General features: G+C 43.2%; 1 protein-coding gene and 2 long non-coding RNA genes across 3 annotated transcripts in view; 1 reads left to right on the plus strand and 2 right to left on the minus strand.

The window, feature by feature from the left end:
- The window catches only part of LOC116097749, a 32571-nt gene extending 8112 nt beyond the window's left edge, over positions 1-24459 (plus strand). Inside the window, exons 2-3 of the long non-coding RNA XR_004121545.1 lie at positions 13757-13854; positions 24370-24459. This is a non-coding gene — a long non-coding RNA (uncharacterized LOC116097749). The remainder of the gene's footprint in view (positions 1-13756; positions 13855-24369) is intronic.
- Positions 1-25648, minus strand: part of Ust (uronyl 2-sulfotransferase) — a 298281-nt gene that overhangs the window by 9999 nt on the left and 262634 nt on the right. The gene's annotated exons all lie outside the window — the stretch shown is intronic.
- On the minus strand, positions 14204-24422 carry LOC116097750. The gene is made up of 2 exons (XR_004121546.1): positions 23147-24422; positions 14204-16531 (listed from the first exon to the last, which is right to left on the minus strand). It is a non-coding gene; the product is annotated as an uncharacterized LOC116097750 (long non-coding RNA).

The following is a 25648-nucleotide window of genomic DNA, read 5'->3' on the forward strand; positions in this document are numbered from 1 at the left end:
AAGTCCATTGCCATTTTTGTTTTGTCTCAACATTCTCTCTATCACCGTCATCTGTCTTGACAGGGGACCTGACAGTCCCAGGAGCCAGCAACTGGGTTGCTTTCTCTAGAATGTTAACCATAGTGAAATTTTGATAAGAGCTCCTAGGGCTGTGAATGACGAAGCTGTTCATAGAGGCTGAACGTGAAAGATAAGGGAGATATTTAACCTCCTGCCCAGACATTAAGAAGTTAAGTTAATGAGAAGTGCTACTCAAAATAACCATTGCCAAGTCTGGGAGTGTGAGATGATGCTCTGAGGATGCTGTCCATTCCCTTCGGCCTGTGTGCAATGCTCCTCTCAAATCTGATCCACTTGACCTGGGCAGCTCTGGGCACTGAAGGCAGCAGGTTTTGGAGGAGGTTAAAGGAACAGGTCTATGGCCAGCTCCTTTCTCCATTTACTATAAGATCTGCAACGTGTGCTGTAGGACAGAGCATGTATTTACAAGCACATCCAAAGCAGAGCCCGATGAAGGAATGCACTGAGGGCTCCACTCCCGTTTGTATGGGAGCCCCATTTGTTTATTTAAGCTAAGTTTGAAACTGCCCACTGAACGCCAGACACACCAGGACCATCAGAGGGAGGTATGGCGGGGTAAAGTCACAGAGCTTGAAAATAGAGTGGTAATTGTTTGGTATTAACATTTATGCACTGTAAAAATGTTACAAGCACAGTAAACTGGCAAAAGCAATCTGGGAAGCCAAAATATATTTAAAAAAAATGGTTTTGAAAGTTTTTGTTGCAGTAGGAACATGAATTTGTAGCTGAAGATAAATTCTAATGAGAAAAATCTACCACTTTCATTTTTCTGATGTGAGAAAGACGAATGTGTTGGGCAGAAGCTCTGAAGGCAGCTATAAATGAAGACGGTGGGGGAGGGCTCATGGGCAGAACTTTTAAGTTACACATGTTAAGAGAAGCTGCAGAAGCCTGCCACATTAGTGGAAGAGAGGTCAGACTGCCAGGATGGACTTCTGTTGTAATGCAAGCCTGAAACTATGGTAATGTGCGCCAGGGTCCTTGTCCCTTCTGGCACACTCCTTTTCTTCCATTTCCCCTCCTTCCTCTCCCTCCCTTCTTTCTTACCTCTCCACTTCCCTACACTCTCCTCTCCCCTCCCTTTCCCTTCTCTCTTCTTCCTTTCTCTCTTCTCTTCCCCTCTTCTTCTCCCCTCCTCTCCCTCCTTCTTTTCTCCCCCCTCCTTTCCTCTCATCCCTTCTACGACTGGACTGGAATTGAACAAAAGGCTTGAGCATGGGAAGCCAAGCACAGGACCTCTGAGCTTACATCCCCACCCATAGCCATCTTCTTAGCATGGAACAAAAGGTTTACAAGGACACAACTTACCACACTGGAAGGAGCATGCTATAGATTAGAAGACACCAAGAAACAGGTGCTGATTTCTAAGGAGTTTTTTTAAAGGAGCATTATTTTAAAAAATAATTAGGCCCTGATATCATTGAATCTGGTTCACTGTATACTGGCTTTAAAGGAAGGTGGGGGAAAGGATGGGAGGGAAGGGATAACCAGGGTGCCATTTGAGGCAGTCTTCCAGACTGCATTCAAAAGATGGAAAGCCAAAGATGTCTGAGGGAGAAGCCTAACTGGAAAAGCTGTAAGCCATTACATCTTAGATTTACTGGAGCATGAAATGAAATTTCATGATGTTCTAAAAACAACAACCTAAGTGTTTAGAACTGAGTAAGCGAATTGGCACCCCATCCATACCATACTTTTATCTCATTTTGATATAATAGTGGAAACTGGTCCATAAGGGTACAATCCTCTTTTCCAAGTCACGCACAGTTAAAGAAACACTTTAAAAAAAAAAAAAACAATACTTCTAGTCGCTCCACCTTCTAACAAAACCATATATAAACACACTAGTAGATCGATGACTATCCATGTCCTTTCCTCGTGACAACTTGTCAAGTATGACTGATTTAAAGATCTCCATGGACCTGCCCTCTGGCTGGCCTGGCTACAATCCTCATAGCCAAATGTAAGGACTGAACCCCTTCACTACTACACCTCTGAGTGTCCATGAGGGTTGTGGGCTTTCAGATAGAAGAAACACTGGGGGTATGAGCTTGATTTTCAAATGTCTCTTCTGCCCATTTTACTCTTGGATCCAAAGAGAAGGTTACCAACAACTTCTAATTCAGGGAACAATGTAGTTAAGTTCCAAGCTTAGAGACACTTCACAGTACTGTCACACTGACCTCTGGTCTCCACTGCCCAGTTTCCTTTCTTAGACTAAAAATTTAACAGTTACTTGTCACCATGTAAGACAGAGTTCTTAAAACAATAGAAAAGCAATCTATTACGTGTTACCTTTTTAAAAATAGAGTCCTTACACTACTTCCTCTGCATGTGTCCATGTGCCCAGAGGTCGGAGAACACAATGTCTGTGAGTTGGTTCTCTCTTTCTACCTGGGGGTGGGGTCAAATGTAGGTCGTCAGCCTTGGAGACAAGTGCCTTTATCCACTGAATCATCTTGTCAGCCCTCAAAGTTTCTTTATAAGACCATATAAAGTCATTTGTTTTCTAGTAAGTGTCCTCTGTAAGACACCATGTAAGATGTGCACATTACTGGACTCTCATGAGAAGGTGTCTTAGGTTTCATCACTGTGAACAGACACCACGACCAAGCCAACTCTTATAAGGACATTTAATTGGGGCTGGCTTAAAGGTTCAGAAGTTCAATCCATTATCATCAAGGCTGGAGCATGGCAGTGTCCAGGAAGGCATGGAGTGTGGGAGGAGCTGAGAGTTCTATATCTTGTTACAAGGCAAACAGGAAAAGACTGGCTTCTAGGGAACTAGGCTAAGGGTCTTAAAGCCCACACCCACAGTGACACACCTACTCCAAGGCTACACCTACTCCAACTAGGCCACACCTCCAAACAGTGCCACGTCCTGGGGCCAAGCATAGTTAAACCAAGACAAAAGGTCAGGAAGAATCTTAGCAAGTGTGTGTTCTTTAGCAATGAGCACACAGAGATGCCGTGAACATAAATGGCTGTAGGAATAAGAATGTCCTCACTGCTAACTTCTATACAATTTCAACCCAAATGGATAGAATACCATACAGCTTAACTCAGTCATCACAGCTTGGATCTTACATAATAAAACATACTGGTAATGTCTTGGCTAATTATAGGGAGATGACATCTCTTTGGTTCTTCTTTGAGTAGATTTAATGTCTCCCATCTTTTTTGAACATTTGCAGAAATGCCTGATGCATAAGAAAATTCTATACACTGCCACCGCTGCTGCAAAGTCCAATGCAGCAGGACGGGAGAGCTGTGGATGTCATGGGGAGAGAGCTAGAGCATATAGAAGAACCATTCCTGTTCTTAAAGTTTGCTGGCTCTGGTCAGAGGCAACAGAGGCTCATGCAAACTGTAGCTCATGGATGCATTTTAGAGGTCACAATCAGGGGCAGCATTTTGATCCACTTGTTAAAAGGTTTTTTTGACTACCAGAACTGACTGTTCAGAACACCCCTGGAGATGAGCCCCAAGTGTTCATTTTTTGCCAGGAGAACATCTTGAAGGTGTTTAGACCACCATGTGTCTGTATTCCTCGAGGTGCTTAGATCCCGTTTTCAATATGTTAATGGTTGCAACATCATTCTTTATATCCACTTGGAGTGTTTAAGAGGGAGTTAGGTTTCAGTCCCATATAACACCCTTAGTTTATCTCCTGGCTGGAGAGATACATGAATAACAACTTTTTCCTAATGTAAAATAAATACAGATGAAGTAGGCTGAAATTCAAGCTTATACTTTCCAGCAGCAGATGATAAATAAGCCATTTCCATAACTGTCATGTTAAAACCAGATGACATATGAGATTGGTCTGTTCACACACAAAGATGAACATGGAGATAGGAGGAATGCTAGTATTTTAAGGGAAATATATGATACTCACTGTTAGTATGGAATGTTTGCAATTGCTATTCATAGCATACCAACTCAATGGTATTCATGAGTAATAAAGGCTTTTGCAAAGTATTTGAAAAGTAATAATTCTTGTTAACACCCTAGCAAGATCCAATACAATGTAAGCTGATTTTTACTAGTGGGTAATCATACTTCTTTCTATGATTATGTACTTTCCCATGTAATATAGAAATAAATGTTACTGAATGTCAACTCACTTTAAATTGAACAGTGAACACATCATTGCATATTTCTCGATCTATGTGGCTAGAATGATTAGCCTACTAAAAAGAATTTTAAGTTTGTTCATCGATCATTGGTTAGTTCTACATGAGTCACACACTCAAAGGAACTTTGTGACACCCGCAGCCATTTGCAGGATCTAGACAGAAAGGACCTCCGTCTTTGCTTTGCTATTTTAGAAAAATAAGCAATTTTGCCTGGACTGTTTACTTTCATACATTCCATTCCTCCATGCATTAGAAAGCCCGATGAAAGCCAAAGTCATAGACATGACAGAAACAAATGGCTTTACAGTTGTCAAGGCTGAGCCTTTGCAAGCACCTTATTAAAGCGGCCACTTGAGTAATCCCAACCATTAAAACATTTGCCATATGAGAAAGGGACTAATACATCAAGAGGTCAAAGGCCAGCATAGTGCCAGAACCACCGTGCTTTCTAGAAACACTGCCATCTTACAAATTTAGCAGAGTAGAATGTCCTAGATGCCTACTCTCCACTAAGTGCCATCCCTCCACGGATCTTCATCTCCTCACTCTGCACTCTGCATGGAGGGTAAGTAAAGGCAAGGGCCACACAGAGGTGTTAGAAGTCACCCAGGCCTGGGTGTGAGAGCTGCCTCTACCAACTACCAGCTCTTCAGCTGAGGGAGGCCACGGATTCTCTCCAGGCTGATGGTTCCCACATCTGTAAGATGAACAAAATTATAGAATCTGCTGCATAGGGTGACCACTAAATAAAATACACAACCTAGGGTTTGACAACAGGTCCTGAAGACCAACAAGTCCCTAACAAGGGTAAAACTACCATAACTACAAATGGGGTTGCTCGTACCAACTCTAACCAGAAACAGAAAATAACAGTTAATTATTCTAAAAGGTTACAAAAGGTTTCTCATGTATGGTATGACCACAAGGCTCTTGTCAAAACAATCCTGCACAAAGGCCCTTGCAACTTTATACAAATGCACTCCCCTGAGGACAGCTGCTTAGCAACTGTCTATTCAAGCTCAGACGAGCATCACCCTTGTTGCTTACTCTGTGGCCAAGGACTGTTATTTCAGAATGTCTTCTGTAATCCTCCTTATTGAGGCTGAAAGACCTTTCCTTACCCTCACCTCTTTGAAGGTGTTCACCATTTACCATGTCATATATATTCGCACAGCAATGTGTCTCAAATATCAATACTCTATCAACGCTCGTTGGAGAGCTTCTGTGTTATTTAGGTTGACAGTATAAGAACAAGTAGTGTTGCCATCCTCTGTTTCAAAGTGTTCCCTTATGATGCCAGTACTCTGTCATCACACCAGAAAAATATCTAACCTTTCCAATTAAGACAAAAAAGAATTCAGGTTCTAGTTTAATTGAAATTGAGAGTACAATACTGACTCCACGGGATTACTCACTGACAGATCAAGTCTTCCCTAAGATCTTAAGATCTGCCAGTCCAGTGACGATAATCCCATTCTGTACCATATTCACAAACAATCACAGAGCTTTTTCCATCCACATCTCCATTAGCTTTATCAAAGTCTCAGAGAAGGTTGTGCTTATAGATGACACACAACCTATATATAATTGATCCTATTTTCTTTAAAAATTTGTGGACAACACATCTTGGAAATTTCATATATTTTTATCTCCCTGGTTCCAGTTGGGCAACACTTTCTTTTCTGTACAAGTGATCTTCTTAAAATTGTTTTATATGTGTGCACGTGTGTATGTGCATGCATGTGTGTGCGTGTGCGTGTGTGTGTATGTGTGTGTATGCAAGCATCTGTATGCACATAAATGTCAGATGACAACTTTCAAGAGTTGGCTTTCTCTCCCCACTGTGGGCCATCTTAACCTTCCAGGATAAATTGTCTTGTATCTGGCCTGTTCTTGACATATAACAAGCTTCCAAACAGATTTTATAAGATCTCTCCACTGTCATCAACATACTAGCTGGGTATTTAAGGGAAAAGACGGTGTACAGACAGAGACACTAAGGGCATATTGGGTCCCTGGGCCCATCTGAAGATTTAGTATTTATTCCTTGGCTTGGTTTCATAATTTATGTGATTTGAGAAGATCATGTGCTGGTTCTTTAGGGAATGACATGCTACTTAAAAATTTAAAAATATAGAATATCATTTTGAGACTAAATTGGAATTTTGGTTGAAAGATGCCCAAAAATTGCCATTAGAAAGATCAGGTCCATTCAAAGACCTTTTGCTTTCTGTGTTGGTCTGCCCATTTTTACCGGAATGTACACGCTTTAGTGCATGAAGCAGCTCTATTTTCTACACCTCTTCTAATCAGAAGTAGGACTAGGCTATCATTCTCTAGCCTTGAGGATAACTGCTCCCCACAGATGTGGCTGTGCAGGACCTATAGCTCTGGTGACAGTCGGACTTCATGACCATGAAAGGAAAAGCTTGCTGCTTGCCTAGCCCCAGCTTGTGGAATCCACATCACACCACAAAGGCTGGCCTTTGAACTCACCCTTCCCATCAACTCGGAATCCCATCATCTTTCCCTGGGGAGTCTAAACCTCCATCTTAGCTGCCTCCCACCCAGCTACAACACAGGCCTAGCAGGTACCTTGGCTCTTAGGATCCAGGGACTCCTGGATCTTTAAGAAACAGTGAACAAGGTGAAGAAGAGTCAGGAGGGCACATGCAGGCACTCACATTCCAACTCCCCTCACATGCCATTTTTCTCTCCTATCTCTTGATTTCCAGCATTTTTGCAGAATTAGTCATTCATCATATAAAAACTTGGAATAATGACTTATATTCTCTAGGGGGGTATGGTGGTGGCAGCTTACCTCTATCTAAAGAAAAGTTCCTGGCTTTTATTTCGGTCACATAATTTTGAAAGAATTTTGAAAAATATACTTTATGGAAAGATATCAAGGAGGCCTAATTTCACTCCTGAATCATGCTGGCATTTCTTCTCAGCAAGGAGCCTCATCAGTCACGGGGAACAGTAAACAGGCAAATGTCATTCTAGCATTCCTACAGGATTGGGCTATGGAACACAAGCACAAGTCGGACTGTCCACACCTACCAAGCCTAATAAATCAGTGCCCTCTGGATGTCATGGCAAGGAGACTTTATTAGGTGCCACCTGTAATCACTCAATTAAAAACAAATAAAGGATGCATGTTTAAATCTCGGTCCCTCACACTAAAAACAGCTGCCCTGTTCACATCTGGTTTGGCTACACCACGATCCTGGTATTTTAATCTTCGAAGGTGAGCGTGTTAGCTGCCATAGAGCTAAGGCATTTTATTCTCCAATTAAGGGCAGTTATGCACTAATGGGAAAGATATATGTGCTCCCTCTATAATGAAAGCAGACAATATCTATGCAGTTGCTCCAAAGGTCAAGCTTTTGGACTTTATGCTTGGTCTTTACGGTTGGTGTTCACAGCAAGATAATGTCAATATAACTAGAGATTAGAGAGAGACAGAACGCTCATATTTCAGGGTTTGAAACTTACATACCTTACATACTTATTACATTTTATACCTACTAAGCAGAAAGCACTGTATATATATTTGCTTGTGTGTATGTGCTGGTGCACATGCCTCTCATAGTGGGTTTTTGTTTTTGTTTTTGTTTTTTTCGAGGCAGGGTTTCTTTGTATAGCCCTGGCTGTCCTGGAACTCACTCTGTAGACCAGGCTGGCCTCAAACTCAGAAATCCGCCTGCCTCTGCCTCCCAAGTGCTGGGGTTAAAGGCGTGCGCCACCATTGCCCGGCATTCACAGTGGGTTTTTAAAGGACCACTGGCAAGAACTTGGCAGCCACATTGGTGGAATCGATAGAAACATTGTGGAAGCAAGGTTAGTAATCTCTAGAGAGAGAATCTGGCAACACGACAAACCACAAGTGGAACTCAGGATGTAATCCAAGTGACAGGTCTTCACTGGACTTTTTGGTCAATACTGCCTACCATTCAGGGACTCAGAGTGGGCACGGAAGGGACAGGATAATAGGTACCTTAGCAATGCTCCAGTGACCCAGGGCCTTCTCCTCTTGCCTTCACGTTGCTTTCACTTGACAATTCAATCACTTTCCCGAACCCAAGACACTTTCCCCACCTTTAACATTCTGTGTGTTTATGAAATAATAGGTGGAAACATTTTTAAGAACCATTGGTAACCTCATCATACAAATATTGTATGACTAATGGTGTAAGCATTTTGAGGTATTTCAACTTTATCACTGTCTTGTGCTTACACGGTTTCTCAGATGGAATGGCACGATAAGCACTCTCTGCTGTTCTTCCTTTGCTTGCCTCTTGTCACAGCCCATGTCACATGCCTGCTCGTGTCAACACATACTTTTGAAAGCATTGCTCTACTAGTTTACTTGTGTGATATTCTTCACACTGGAGCATCACATCTACTTAATCATTGTCCCATTTTCTTATTTTGCAGAATTTATTTGTGTGTGCAGAATTTATGTGTGTGTGTGTGTGTGTGTGTGTGTGTGTACTCACGCATGCATTTATATGGATGGCCAGAAGAAGTCATTGGATCCCTTGCAGCTGGAGTTACAGGCTATGAGCCCTCTGAGTAGGCTCTGGGAATCAAATTAAAATATTTTAGAAGAACAGGATGTATTCTTAACTACTGAGCCATTTCTCTGGCCCCCAATCTTTTATTGTTAGATAGTTAGATCTGGTTTTTGCCTTGCAGTTGAAAACTATAATGAGAACATTATTACAGTAGCTTCAATGCAACTAGCATCTATCTATCTATCTATCTATCTATCTATCTATCTATCTACCTATCTATCTATTATCTACCATCTATATCTATCTTGTCTATCTTCTATCTATCTGATTTAAATTGCTTATGATATACAGGTATTTTTTCATTTTCAAGAAGTTGAAGTAATTAAGATATTAAAATATGTACTATAAACACATCACAATACAATTTGATAAGATTTCACAGCTGTTATAATCATCAACCACCAGGGCCACAATCAAGATCTAGGGTTTTTTCCATCAGTTGACAAGCTACGGACATTTTGAAGGTTCATGTTATTCAGCATTAAATCACTTTTAGCCAGGAATGGTATCTTATGCCTGTAATTCCAGCACTTGGGAGACAGGAGGACCAGGAATTCAACACTTCTTTGGCTACATACTGAGCTTGAGGCCAGCTGGGACTGCATAAGAACCCATCTCAAAAACTCCAAATTAACAATGGTAGCAATAAGTTATTATTAATTAATTAAGCAATACATTATTAATATACATATTGTGAATATGTATATTAACATACATGTGTCTACTATCTGTATACATAATATATGTAATATACATGTCCATATTCTTTTCCCCCAGATTGTATAGTGGGCTGCTAAACTGGCATTTCCTTGCCCTCTTCCCTTCAGGGACTTCTATACTGCTTAGCAGTTGCTCGTATAATGAATAACAACAGTTTAATAGACAATGTACTCTCATTCTTAATGTGAACATCTGCTATGATTTGTTCTCTAAACAACCTGTACTAATGGGAAAAGATAGAAGATTTAAGGAGGAGGGCTTGTAGCAATCTGTGGGTCACTACCCCTTTTAGGGTGGCATATCAGATATCCTGCATAGCAGATATTTAATTATGATTCAAAATGATAGCAAAATTACAATTATGAAGCAGCAACAAAAATGATTTTATAGTTGGGGGGTCACCACAGCATGAGGAGCTGTATGAAAGGGCCGCAGCATTAGCAAGGCTGAGAACCACAGGCTTAGAGAGGTTTTTGGGTGTGTGCTGTTCAGGAGACCATGGGAGTCTGTTCCTCTCTTTTGTTTCCTTGCTATGAGGTGACCCCCTTTGCTCTGCAGGTCTCTCACCATGATGTGCTGACACCCCCAGCCTGATATCTGACCATAGGCTAAAGCTTTGAGCCCAAACAAATCTTTCTACTTGTTAGTAGTTGACTATCTCAGGTCATTTTAATAGTAAAAAGAAAGCTGACTAAAGAATATTATTACTAAGGTTGGGTTTATTTTTCAGTATCTTATTGAGTACTTGAGTTTCTCTCTACTTTTATCTGTTAATAATTTTCTGACTCACAAGATCATATATTAATAATACAATGTGAACGCAGTGCCATGCATCATGGCTGCAGATATGACTGCTACTTACACATATTTAAACATGCTAAGTCAATGATGCTCTCTGTGGAGGCATGAATAGATTTGGCCCCCATAGACTCATGTGTTTGAAAGTTTGTTGCACAGGGAATGGCACTATTAGGAGGTGTGGCCTTGTTGGAGTAGGTGTGGCCTTCTTGAAGGAAGTGCATCACTGTGGGTATAGGCTATGAGGTCTCTCTGCTCATGTGGAATTCTGGTCCCCTCCTGCAGAAGACAATCTTCTGGCTGCCTTTAGATCAAGATGTAGAATTCTCAGTTCCTCCAGCACCATGTATGCCCAGATGCTGCCCACCATGACAATAACAGACTGAACCTCTGAAACTGTAAGCCAGGATTAAATGTTGTCCTTTATAAGAGTTGTCTTGGCCATAGTGTCTGTTCACAGGAATGGAAAGCCCAATTAAGACACTCTCTTTAGATGTAGATGTGTTTTATGACTTTTTAAAATTGTTTTATGTTTTAAAATTCATTTTACTTATTTTGCATAAGCATGAACTTATATACATATGCATATAAGTATATGTATAGGCATAATGGAGGAGAGACCTATGGAGATCCGAGGGCAACAGGCAGGAGTCAGTTCCTGTGTCTCTGCTTCCTATGTGGGTCCTGGGGATTGAACTTAGGTCATCAGGCTTGTTCACTCGCTGAAGCATCTTGCCGGCTCCCTTTTATATTTTTTTTTTTTCTGTTTAACAAATACTTAGCAAAACCCCATCACCACAATAAAATCGTCATTTATACTTTTGTGTATTTTTTTAACGCTCTTATTTTCAGAATGTTTCTAACTCTGAACCATCTGGAATGTGTTAAGGCTCCTGGCACAGGATGAGACAACTCTTTCTCGGAGCAATTAGTCAATGTGTTTTTCTTCTTTGTTTACTCATTTGGCTGGATGCTCTTTACTGCACCACGCACCACTTTCACAAAGCCATCTGCCTCATTCTGCTCACCCTTTGAGCCCGTGTTGCCTCCAGTATTTTAAAACAGGAGCTTTCCAGTATTCTGGAACCTTCTAGCACAAAACTTCTTCTCAATTAAAAAAAGAAAGGAAGGAAGGAAGGAAGGAAGGAAGGAAGGAAGAAAGAAACGAAAGATCACTGGCCATTTCTGTCTCTCATGTTTATTTTTCCAGATGACCCTGAGAATCATTTTAAGTAATGAACGCACATGGTAACTTTAGAGAAAAATGCCATTTTTTGCAACAGCCCCTCCCCCATTCATCTGCATGAATATGGATTTCCTCATGGTTTTTGCATTTCTGTGGTGGTTGATGTTGCTCTCCAAGCAAAGTTTGGTGCCCACACTGCAAGTGGAAATTTGGGGCTTGAATTTCTCTCAAGGGCTAGAATTATTAAGAAGAAATTCTGAGCCAGTTTGAAGCATGTGGCTCGAAAAATGGGTGAGAGAGCACAAAAGATTAGATTTCAGAAAACCAGGACTTTGAGTGTTTAAAATGCCCCATAAATCCTTCTGAAAATGTGTTTTTCTAACTGACTACCTCATGTTAGCATAAAGAATCTTTGGTGGAGAACATTAAAGAGACAGAGGCTACCATTACAGCATCATTTGTCACATATTCTCCAAGTCACCATTAATTCAGCCTTAGCAACGACTAGTAAAATATGGTTAAGTATTAGGCTTCATTTCATACCATTGGCTTGCTTGCTCCATTTCACAGATGTGTGGAAATAATGTCTGGCTTTAATTTGCATCTGAGATGGGGGGTATATGTATTTTTTTTTTACTCTAAGTTTATTTTTAAAATAAACAAGGGCAAATGGGCATGTGTCATGGGATGTGGCCAGTCAACTTCATGTGACCTCAGAATTTGTATTAGAAAACAATTTCAGTTACTGGTCTCAAAGGTGAGTTTCAAAATAACACAGGAGGAAAAGAATTCCTCACCAGGTCTAACCGGAGAGCTATCCAAGGAGCCAAATCAAGAGGCACCAAATGGGTAATCTCCTACTAGCAAAAGAATGGAAGCCAGCAGGGACCCTGTGCCACACAGCACGACACTCATGCCAACAATGCCAGGGCTCATACTGTGATGGATGCTGATGTGATGGACAGTGCTGGTCTATCCTTAGAAGCTCAAATACTGGGCCAAGTTAAGCCCTTACTCAATGCTTGTCTGATCAGTGACTGAATATAAAAAAAATCAAACAAATGATTCAGAAAGTATCTTGGCGCCAAGGATGGAGGTTCCACACCTGTAATCCCAGCACTTGGGGAACAGAGGCAGGAGGATCTAGATCAAGTTCGAGTTTAGTTATATAGTGACTTTGAAACCAGTCAGGATTATCTGTGATCCTATCATGAAACAAAATAGAACATAATCAAGACAAAACCCAATAAACTAACACACCCCTTCCCAAAGACCAACAACAGTGTCAACACAAGTGCCCATCTGGACACAAGGTCATTATTGCCACCAGTCCTTTGGACATGTCTGAGGTTATCTGTTCTGTTTGTTCATAGGAAACAGATGCTCAGAGACACTAAGAAATGTGCCCAGGGTTAAACAGCTGCTAAGAACTGGGGGTAAGGGCCAGAGACAGCACAGTCCAAACTGATGACCCAAGTCCATCTCCTGGGATCTATGTAATGGAGGGAGAGAATTGACTTCACTAGTTGACTCTGGCCTCCACACATGTACCATAACCAGCACCTGTGCACATAGATGCTAAATAAATGATAAAGGAGTAATATAACTAAAAATAAAAAATAAGAAGAATTAGAAACTAGAGGTTAAAACATAAGAACACTGGCTGTGGAGCCCGTATCTGATCTCTGTATCTACACATCCGAGGCTTGGAGAAGAAAATTCAGAGATAGAAGTAGTACTTTGTGAAAGATACCTTTAGTTTCCCAATAGACTGTCATTTTGCCAAGGCCAAATGAACCAGAATCCCAGAGGATCAGCTACTGCAAGGCCAAATGAAGGGTGTGTTAGCCCTGGCCTTGTCAGGAGTTAATCAAGATTAGCTTGAACAACTCACAGACTGTTCTGGGATAGCCTATGCTAACTACAGATAACCTGCATATTCCCAACCAAGAGGGGTCTTTGAGTAGACTTGATTACCCATGAATCTCCCCTCCCAGAATAGGACTCCATAAAGATGTTGTGAAGATGTACTCCAGGCCCATTTATCATGAAAGCACTAAAGCTATGCACGGATTTAAGGAAAAAAAAAATCTCTATCATAATTCTTGAAGATGGCCTGGAGGAATAAGAGTTGTTGACAGCCACATGCCTAGCATCCAGCAGTCTGGCATCTGTGTTTTCTATGGTGAATTGGGAAAGTTTCCAGGAAGTTCTTGAGCAGATTTCTGAGAACATTCGTTCTTTCTTTCAAGGTATAATCAAAAGATTTTAAGCTTTCCAACCTGGGTGACTGCAAAAGGGCCGAAAGGATATCTGCACCTCCTTAAATGAAAACATGAAATCCTAGAAGGTAATTAATTACAGGGAAGGAGTTGGGATGGATCCTCCACTCCCAAGACTGCTCCATTCTCCCAGGGATTACTAGCTTTGGGAAGTAGGACACTGTGGGACTTCCTAGTAGTACTGGTCCCCTCTCAGGGCACACAAGCCAGTGTCCCCAGGTTCCTCCTCATATCCACGTGCACTGCTGGGTGAGTGTTCTTTTTGTGGTTCTGGTGTCTTGAACATGGGATATTGTGGCTCTCCCTGCCCTCAGGGATTGTGGGCTGAGAGCAAAGGGAACAGAGTCAACAGATGAGGGTGTGTTCAAAAGACCTGTGCATAGGTACGCTGAAGAAGAAACACTGGGACCAGCTGAAGGGAGGCAGATCAACTTTACTTGGGGTTTTCAAGGCTTATATAATTTGGGGAGGTTGGGAGTGGTGGGGGTAGAATCATCCAGGATGGGCAAAGGTCACTGGATGAGGGCTTAGGCTACAAGCATTAGCCTGAGAAAGCATTGCAGGAATCTCAGGTGCTAGCTGAATGGGTTCTCACTGGGAGAAAAGAAGTTGAACCTGTAATTTAACTAAGGTTTTGTGGCTTTCTGCACGTAGGTGCATGTGGGGGCTTTTTGAATTCCCTAGTCAAGGTCAGAGAAGGGGAAGCCCTGCCAATGAAGGGTGTCCTCCAGATAGCACTGAGCTCTAGAAGGCTCGATATCCAGACAACGGCAGACTTCCACCTTAATTCGCAGTGTTTTCTCACAGGATATCACAGATGTAAAAGCCCCATCTGTTCAGAAACAACCTGCTACACTAAAGTGTGTTTGTAAACCAGTGATCCCCTTCTCCTTGGTTCTCAACATCTCTACATCTTTACCAAGAAGTAAAATTTACCAAAACAAACAAACAAAAAAAAACAACAAAAAGTGGAAAATAATATAGAAGGACCTTCCGAAACAAACCAATTTCAGAAGAAATAACAAAGTTCAAAATAGGTCCTAGGTAGCTCATGCTAGCTCATGTAGCCTGTGCTTCCCACTGCCACAGTCCTGGGTCTTAGTTTCAGCTCTTCTTAATCTCTCTGAATAGGAAGCCAGCACAAGGTGGTAAAAACAGTGTCAGGAGAGTCACATTCATAATGATAACAAAAAGTCCTCACCAACTTTGACACACAGCTGAGACACTGTTTATTGAGGCAGTGTGAACTCAGGACAGGGGCGGATACTTTTCAATTTCTAGAACCAAAGCATTGAGCCTTTGATGTTGGCATATTGGCTTCTTTCTTTGGGGTGAATTCTGGGTAGGTTTTGTTTTGCTCATTTGATTTTTCTGCAAGCGTTTTGTGCTTCAGATTAATATGACAACTGAAGTTTGTGTTATTGGAAGAGGTTCTGGCTCTCTGTGCCCAAAGCATTCGACTACTGAGCATATCATTAAGTGAATTTGAAAGTGACTTGGACCTTTTTTTAAAAGGAACTCTCCAGATGTGTTTCTGCCTTCTCGAGGCCTGACATTCCTGTCTCTGCTGGGATTAAGCAGAAGCCACAGGCATGCAGAAGTTGCCAGGAAACCAATGAAACCCTAGGTTGAACAAGACATGGATGGCACTGGTCACATTAGATATGAAGTTCAGCCTGTGGGTGTGGATGTCTGAGTAACTTTCCCACCGACCCTCAGCACCTTTGAAAAGCCAACTGTTGAAAGGTAGGAGGTGGTACCATCATACCATGCTCACGTCACGTGGGCAATGTACCTCGGTATCAGTGCTAAGGACTGCCTGAGAATGAATGGGAACTGTAAACCCCATCCCATCCTCACAGCCACAAACACAACAGAGGTCAGATACTGACGAGACAATTTTCAGTTTTGAGATGAAACAATATGAATGGCATTTTACAACCATCTGCTATTCCTTGAAGGTTAAAAGCTGGTAGAAATTTTAGACTGGGCAGAAGGATCTGTTTAGCAGAAACATCATGATTCTGACTTACGTTTTATGAGGGATTAAGTTACAGGGTTGCTTTTTTTTTTCCTTTTTAAAACTCTAGACCATTAAAATCAACCATTCAGCCAAAAATGTATTTGAGATTTAACATTTTCTTTTGGAAAAACATTTTTAAAAGTGACGAACTCCAGGCACTAAAGGGCTGTGAAACTCTATTTTAACAATATGATGGGGCCTACCTTCAACCGAAGCAAAGTTAATAATCATATGGTCTAAGGTCAAGGCTAATAACACATGCGGCTCAGTATCTACTTATAGACACTCTGGGAGTCGTGTGGTCTTTGGTGATAGCCATTGGGGCTGATTCTGAGTTGGTAAAAGTAAGCTAATCTTCCATGATCGATGCCAGAAACCAACTCACATGCCCTACTATACTTAGGCAAACAATATCCTATGCTATAATGTGGAAATCTAGAAGTGTGGGTGAGCCAAGAAATCACCCTGAACAAACACAAGATTTCATCACCACTTGGAGTGCCAGGACTCTATTCTGGCTCTAAGAAGATGGGCAGCCTCAGCCCATCAGAGCTGCTTCTGACTGAGAGCCAACCCCAGACTCCTCCAGCTTGTTTTCTATCAGATTGCACTGGGGTGGGCCAGGTCTTGTGTCTCGGTAGCCTGTTCCTCTTTAGTAGGGCTCACTGCCGGGTAGATGGATGGGCAAGTGGACAGCACTTGACCTCACAGGACGGGGAATCCTGGGCCAAAGGGAGAAGCTAAGTCAATGTTTATCCAATAAGCTCTGAATCCCTCACTCCCATCCCATGCCCCACAAAAATCACCTCAGATGAATACTTTTGTGAACTACCATGAAAACAAGTTGTCAGAAAAAAAAATGACCGTGGTCTTGTCAGATCACCATGTAGGTTCCCAAAGACTAATTCTCAGTCTCTGCTCTCAGCTCATCTAGGGCTGGCAGCAGACTGCTTGCGAACTGGCACCATTCCATGTTCTTACAATTTGGGTCACAGTGCTTGACTATGGCTTGGGTCACTGCAGACACAAAGATCCCACTGGGATATGACCCCAGACAAGAGCACCATTCCTCCTGTGACTCCTAGGTCAAGTGACAATTTTCCCAGCCACACCAGGGGGACAGGCCTGGCCAGGGAAACTTTCCCTCCTCCCCCACCTGGCCTTTGTGTGTCTTTCTTTGACTTTATTTTCCTTTCAAACTCCTTTTTGGGTAAATGCAGGAGATTCCAGCAGCCCTGACACCCTGGCTCATATGGAATATATTTGGAGAGAAGGAAAAACTCCAATGGTTATATGATTTTGAACTGGCTCGGACACTGTGGCTGGAATTTCAGTGCTGGCTTTTGTTTACATTTGTCGTGACACATTGGTTATAGAAGCTGTTGCTACTGCTACGAAAACAGCTGTAGTCTAGACCCTTCGATGATTTTGCCTTCTCCTGTACATTAACTGACTGACGGGGTTCACCCAGCCAGGGCCTCAGCTCTCTCGCTTGGAAGCCTTCACCATGGCCTATGGACATTTCAAAGACATTTCTCCCAAAGGAACATCTGCCGGTATAGGACACAACTCAACTGATATAGTATTTTTGAATAGCCATGATCTGATCTCAGCATACACACACACACACACACACACACACACACGCACACGCACGCACGCACGCACGCACACGCACACACACACACACACACACACACATTGTTTGTTTGAGACAGGTTTTCTCCATATAGCCCTGGCTGTCCTGGAATTCTCTCTCTAGACTAGGCTGGCCTTGAACTCAGAGATCAGCCTGGCTCTGTTTCCAGAGTGCTGGGATTAAAGGCATGTGCTACGGCTGCCTGTCCCCCTATATTCTTAAGAGTTATCTTTCTTCATCAGTTTTTAACCTATGAGCCTTATTCTAAAAGAGACCTTGAACATGGCACCAATATATGTCTTCTAGGGATTCATAACAGTAGCTGGAGTCCATGTTTAAATATGTTCACATCACTGTGATGAAAATATATGACAGAAACATATTAAGAAAGGGAAGGCTTATTTGGGATCCCCATGACAAAGGCTTTCAGTTAACATAGAAGGTATAGATGTGTTCACCATGGCAGGAACATGCAGCAGAGACTCTTTACATCACAGTGGACCACCAACAAGTGGGGACTAGCTATAAGCTTTTACTTTCACCAGCTGGTGGCACCACATAAAGGGCCCATAGCTTCCCCAAACAGCAGCTACTAAGTGGGGACCAGTGTTCAAAACAGAATACCATGTGGGCCATTTCAGATCCAAACCATATGGGAGCCTCATCAAAGAGCACAGGGTCCCACTGATGATGTCCCAATGAATGGGATCTTGAGTTGGCTTCGTTTTGTTCCTGAAATTTTGTCACCACTTCAGGGCATGGATGCTGAAGCGATACTTTGACAGTTTGTTCACAGCCTTGCCTGGCTGACATTTCATGAGAGAAATGTGAGTAAGAGATCAAGTCAGGATCTATGAACACAAACCTGGCTCTAGAACCTTCCCATCCAGAGAGTAGGGCTCTTTGAAGTTACATCCAAAGACTTGACTACATGCCTCTACTTCCTCATCCTTGAAAGAGTCACTAACATGGCAGGAACACAATTCTAACTTCATAACAGACTGCAAAGTCACAAGGACAGAGAGTTGGAGGAGGATGTTTGTGTCAGATAGATTTTCATCAGTTTCTGTTAGATGAAGAGCAGCTGGAGGCATGTGTCCCATTGGTGGAGCAGGGAGGCTTCTGGAGCGTTGAAAAGAGCACCAGCTCACCTACTGCCATCCCTGAGAGGCCAAGGAGGGACAGGGTTAGGTGTCTCAGTAGGAGATCTGAGCACGAGCCTGGCGGTCTAGCTATGAAATAAATTTTCTCCCGGGCTGCATGTGGCTATGTGTCTTACAGTGCTTCCCATTTCTCTAGGGGGACATTCTTCAGCACATTCGCCCTGGGGAGCTGTAGCTGAGGCTCTAAGGGCTTGGTAAATCCAAAGAGGAAACCAGGAGAGATGTAGGCTAAAATACAAGCTATCCAGTGACCAATGGAGTCAGGGTAACCTGCTGTTCTGTTCCCATAGCAACCACCAGATGTGTGCTCCACTTCCTACTCCAGCATGCTTCCCCTCTCATCCCCAAAACAGATGTGTGCAGGGTTCCCTAGTGGGGAAACTCAACAAGCTCAAGAGCAAACGAGATCTGTGACAGTTACAGAAAGGTTCCCAGTGAACACGACACCATGGTCGCTCAATCACCTTCCATCAACTTGTCAGGACCCAGTAAGATTCCCACTAGATGGTACCTCAAGTCTGTCTTCTCTGCCACAGACAGAAGCCTTAAGGATGATCTCTGGTACCAGAGGAAAGCTTCCAGACTGATAACAGACGCCCAGACCAACCACACTGCCAAAAGAAAGCCCATGGGCAGCAGAGAAGGAGGTGTCACGGGGAATGAAGGAAAGAGTCTGAAGATGACCTTCCTTGTTTAAACAGCTTTAAGACATCCATGGAAAAGTTAGGATATAAAAAGTAATTTTTTTTAAAGGAAGGAAAGCGTCAAAGAGCTAAGAAACAAAGAGAGGGAAAAAAATGAACAAAGAAAAAAAATGTCTACTGACTGGAGAGGTGGCTACAGGGTTAAGAATACTCACTGCTCTGCCAGAGATCCTGAGTTCAATTCCCAGCAACCATATGGTGGCTCACAACCATCTGTAATGAGATCCGATGCCCTCTTCTGGTGTGTCTGAAGAGAACGATAGTGTACTCACATACATTAAATAAATAAATAAATGTTTTTTAGAAAAAGAAGAAAAGAAAAGAAGTGTCTAGGGGTCTGGATATCTGATGGGAAAATGCTCATAATTAAAATCACTAAAGAGGGGCTGGCAAAGGGATTAGGAACACTGGTTGCTCTTCCAGAGGACCTGGGTTCAATTTCCAGCACCCACATGGTGGCTTACCACTGTCTGCAACTCCAGTTCCAGGATCCTACATCCTCACACAGATATACATACAGGGAAAACACCAAAGCCCATAAAATAAATAAACAAAAAAGTTTTAAAAAATCATTAAAGAAACGAAAGAGGAAATGATAAACTGGGGCTGGAGAGATGGCTCAGTGGGTAAGAGCACTGACTGCTTTTCTGAAGGTCCTGAGTTCAAATCCCAGCAAGCACATGGTGGTTCACAACTACCCGTAATGAGATCTGACACCCTCTTCTGGTGTGTCTGAAGACAGCTACAGTGCACCTATTTATAACAATAAATCTCTGGGCCAGAGCAAACAAGGACTGAGCAAGCAGGGTTGACTGGAGTGAGCAGAGGTCCTTAAAAAAAAAAAAAAAAAAAGAAATGATAAACTGGGCTGGAGAGGGAAAGATGAAAAAGGTGGTGGTGTGTGAAATGTAATTACGAAGAAATTCACATAGGCCAGGTCAGTAATGGAGATAGGCAGCCAGACACTAGATTTCTCAAACACTCATGAACCACTTGCTGCCAAGGTTCATATGGCCCTTGCAAGGTACATGCTGAAATGTATCTGCCACCAAGAGGCTGGCTTTGAGAAATTATTGGATCAGGAATAGAGATTAATGCCATCATTTGGGGAGTGGGTAAAAGCAAGATTGGCAAATGACTCCCTATAAATCAGAGGGCATAAGCCCCCTCCTCCCTGTCTTAGTCACTGTCCTATTGCTGTGAAGACACACTAGGACCAAGGCAACTCTTACAATAGAAAGCATTTAACTGGGGGGATTGTTTATAGTTTTAGATGTGTAGTCCATTCTTATCATGGTGGGGAGCATGGGAGCATGCACAGTACTGGAGAGATAGCTGAGAGATACTGATCTGCAGACAGGAGAGAGAGAGAGAGAGAGAGAGAGAGAGAGAGAGAGAGAGAGAGAGAGAGAGAGAGAGAGAGAGAGAGAAACACAGACACAGAGACAGACACAGAGAGAAAGTGTGAGAGTGAGAGAGAGCAAGAGAAACAGGAAGAGAGAGAGCAGAGAGAAACAGAGAGAGAGTGAGAGAGAGAGACAGTCAGACAGACACACAGAGAAGAAGCATGAGAGAGAGAGAGAGAGAGAGAAAGAGAGAGAGAACTGGGCCTAACAAGGGTTTTTGAAACTTCCTTCAGGGCCACAGGTCTTAATCCTTCCTAAACAGTGCTAGCCATTCTTATTCAAATCACTTCTCCTTCGGTGCCATCACCACCTGATCCTTTCTGCCTCGCAGCAAGGTGTCCCTCAACAGACATAGCCTCACTACCTAGGGCTTCCAACCCTCTAGAACCACAAGCTCTGTAAACCTGTAGGTTTCTTAAGTTATCCAGTCTGTGGTATTCTGTTGCAGTAGCGAAACATGGAGTAGGACACCCTCACCTCCACCACGCACCTTGTATTAGGAGGTAGTGCAGGGACACCTTACAGTAGAATGAAATACCAAGTCAGGGACAGGGAATGGGAGAAAAGATCTCTCTCTCTCTCTCTCTCTCTCTCTCTCTCTCTCTCTCTCTCTCTCTCTCACACACACACACACACACACACACACACACACACACACACAATTGCAATGAAAGTAACAGAGCAGAGCTGTGTGGGAGTTTCCAAGAAATGAGCTCAAGTTTTAGCAAGAGGTGAGGAACTCTGAGCCGGAGGTGGGGGTGCAGGGGGAGGGAGAACGAACATCTGATAATACTGGTGATATTAAAATAATATTAGTGCAACATCAAGATTTGATAAGTCAAAACAAATCTATGTATTTTCTTTTAAAGAAAGGCATTAATTAATTCCAGAGAAAGCAATATCTGCTGCTAGAAGTCAAACATAACTGGGATATACTAGTGAGTAACCGTGTCAACCGAGTGGGTCAGTCAGTGAATAACCATGATCTACTGCATGGATCGTCAGGGAACCTCGGCAGTGACGAAGATGGGACTGCGAGGCCAAAATGCCTATCGTATTAGGAGAGCAGGGAGTCAGGGGAGAAGTAGAGGAAAAGGTGATGGAATAAAAGAACTAAATAATGACTCATGTAAATTACTCAAGATGGGATAGCCTGTGCACACTAGCAATAAATGGCACAGTGGTCAGAAGACCCAGGTAACCACACTCAAGGTGGCTGGCAGGCTTGCAGAGCCGAGAAGGGAGGTTGGAACAGTAAAGGCCGATTCCTAGTGCACATCTTTTTGATAATATTAGGTGAGCCTCCTAAGTTCCCACTGTCTTCTCACCATCAGGGTCACGTCAGATTTCTCCATGGGTTTGTGGAGAAGAGATGAATGTGGTAGACAGGGTCCACGTGGCACGGCATGGCACGGCATGGCACGGCACGGCAGGCGGTAATGCCAGTGTCTGACTCTCTCTTTTTTTTTTTTACTGTACCCTTTTTATAGTTCAGCACTAGACAACTTTGTAACACTAGACAAACTAGGGCATCGTAGCCCGACAGAAACTTCTGAGGGCCTACAAAAACACAGACCAAGAAATGATATGTCTACTTGAAAAGGATTTGGCTAGAAAAAAATAGAACACTTGCTGTACAGTGCTGAGTCAGACCAAAAACGGACTAGGGAGCTGAGCCATCCACCCCTCGCCTGGGCTATGTGCTGCCTCGCCTCCATTTCCCCCGAGCTTGGAGATGATCTCTAAGCAGAGCGTGTGAAGGGGGTAAAGCCACAGCCCAGAGCACAGACAGTCCTCAAGTTCTCTGTCAAGAGCCTTGTCTGCGTCACTGCACCGGGGCCTGGGAGGACAGAGGTACTGTGATGTAGGCCATGAAGGCCTTAATATCAGCCGTCCACCTGCAGGGGCAGGTCTAACCTTGGCTCGTGCTTTAGAAGTGGGGCAGCTTTGGAAATGAGCAGGGAAGTCCACAATTGTAAAGCCATCCCTTACTCCTCATCTCGCGCAGTGCAAAGCACAGTTACTGTCAGTCTGATTGAAAACTGCTTGCGGGGGAAGCGATTACGTTCTAAAGCAGAGGAAAATAACCTCAGAGCGCAGATGGCTGCTATCTCCTCAGCTCCCCAGACACACCACACACCACTAGACGGCTTTTCTTAGGGGAAACGACTCATAAATGGGGAAAGGTCCCCAAACCTGGTCTGGGAACACCATGCAAATTAGGAAGGCATGGCGGGTATGCATTTAGGGTTCTCCATAAGGGAAAATTGGGGCCCAGAAGAGATCAAGGCCCGGGGGATGGAGGATGGGTTAGAAGAAAGTGGTCCAAGAAGAGGATCCCAGGGTTTCTAGTGGACCATGCCTGGGGAGAGAGGCCGTTCAAGGGCAGGCCAGGGAGGCATGGGGGCTGGCGGGGAATCCTCACCACTGGGCATGGGGATTTTGGAGGTCATTGGCTGGCATGTAGAGGAGGAGAGGGAAGTCCCAGAAGTCACTGGCAGGCACACAGGTCCAGGGGAAACTGACGGGTGCATGCAGGGAAGCTGGAAGTACATCCAGGAAGAACTTTGAGTGGGAAAGCTCAGGACTGGGAATTAACCCCATGCACCGAAAGGAATCATGAGCCTTTCCGGTCAGAACAGGAAGTGGGCAGGGCAGCACACGGCTTCCAGTCCTGGACCTTGGCCACTGGTCCTGAGACTGGGGTGGAGGACACAGGTCTGTTACATCACAGGAGGGGTAGAGGCTGTGGCCTTGTACAGACTGAGGCAAAGAGAAGTGTCACTAAACCTGAGAGGACTCTGGGCTCTGCTCAGGGAGTCAGGATCCACAGGCAGGAGCCGCTGCAGGCTGCAGTAACTGGCTCTGTTTTGCATACCATGCGGCCTTCCACACATGCGTGGCAAACTCCTACACATTCTTTAAGGCCTGGCCTGAGTACCCCTACTGGCTCTAGACTGAGGGATGCTATTCTATGTGCTTGGTTTATTTTTTTTTTATACCACCCTGTCCTAGGGCTGGCAAAATTCAGACATCTAAATTTGTATCTTCACATGTTTAACATGTTCAATATTACTAGAAAAAAAATCAGTGTTCTCAGCTGAGTCCTTTGAGTTGCCATCACTGTAGAGATATATCATAGAAGACTCTTTATTCTTCAGGGAGAAGGGCCTTAAGGCAAGCAAATGAAAACTCTACCAGTTTTGAAAACAATACCAGTCAAGGTCAGTGCTATTTTCAATAAAACAAGCAACAATAGAGGAAGCAGATAAAATACACAGAGAGAGGAATCATCAGGCCCTGCCTCTCTCTCTCTCTGTGTGTGTGTGTGTGTGTTAGGCTGTCAGCTAAACTTTCCTAACATGTGTCTAGAGGTTGCAGGCACATAAGATAATGGTCCTGTGAGCTGCACTGGGCTACCAGGCTGCAGTTAAGGGACCCTGCAGCCCTTGCAGGAATATATTCTCTAAATCACTCCAGGCTGCTGAGAGCAGCAGTGACCCTGTAGCCACTGACACATCATCGGTTGTACTAAGGATCTAGAACTGCTCTCTCCCTCCCTCCACCATCAGAAAGGTCCCACATTTTCAAAATGGCTTAACCAGAGGTGACCTGTGGACATTTCTTTCTTGTTTTCTTTTCTTTCAGCGCTGGGACTCGAACCCATGGCTTTACGCTGCCAGGCAAGTACTCCACCACTGAACTACGCCCTCAGGCCTTCTGGTTTTATAAACCTCACTTTGACAGCAATCATCCTCAGATCTTGTCTTCAAGCTTTTGTCTTCAGCAGAAACACCCTGTGAACACATGACAACCATAAGCTCATGACGGGGAAGAGGATTTTAGAAGGGCTCAGCTTTGTGGTGTTTTGTGGTGGTTCTAGGAACTCAGGCTCGAATGTCGCCTGTTACTCGGGGTAGTAGCATTGTACATGGGATGGGTTAACTGTGGGTGGATTGTACAGGTTCTTCCAAGCCCAGGTTCCTTGCTTAGAAAAGGGAAAGATCTGCTTCCCCAACTCAGAGAATCCAGCAAGGTTGTCCATATGGAAGCGGCGGGTGAGCTTTTGAAATGCTATGCACATGATCTTTCTTTAGACGCTGTGGCTGGCTTTGTGATCCAGGACCATCCTCAAGAAAGGATAGATCATGAGTCTGCTTGTTTGAGCTTGGATAGGTACACATAGACACACAGAGATATACACACAGAGATACACATATCCACAGACATACACACTCATATAGATATACACACACAGACACAGAGGTATACACACACAAAGATACACATATCCACAGACATACACACTCATAGATACACACACACAGACACAGAGGTATACACACACAAAGATACACATATCCACAGACATACACACTCATAGATACACACACACAGACACACACACACACTAATATATAGACATACACAGAGACACACACATAGACATTCACACACAGAGACACACAGACATATGCACACACAGATGTACATACACAGTCATACACAGATACATACAGACACTTAATAGATACACACAGATACACATACACACAGACACAAACATTCATATATAGACACACTCATATATAGACACATACACACATACAGACACACACATACATACATAGTCACACACAGATACACACAAATAGACACAACACACACATACACACATGTGATCCACTGTTAATATTCCTAGAATCTGAGCTTAGGACTTAGCTAATAAAAAGTATCTGGAGAATATGGATAGGAGATGAAGCCCAAGAAGAGAGGGATCATATTATCCACAAGGATAATTGTCTAAAGAACTTCGCTGGCTTCTGAAGATAGGTTCATTACTGAGCATTATTAATTTTTTTTTAAGGTTCCAGGATTCCTCTAAGCTTTTGTTTTAGGTCAGCAGCAATAGAAAGTATAAAATAAA

The sequence above is a fragment of the Mastomys coucha genome, unplaced genomic scaffold (assembly GCF_008632895.1).
Source record: "Mastomys coucha isolate ucsf_1 unplaced genomic scaffold, UCSF_Mcou_1 pScaffold2, whole genome shotgun sequence".
Classification (NCBI taxonomy): domain Eukaryota; kingdom Metazoa; phylum Chordata; class Mammalia; order Rodentia; family Muridae; genus Mastomys; species Mastomys coucha.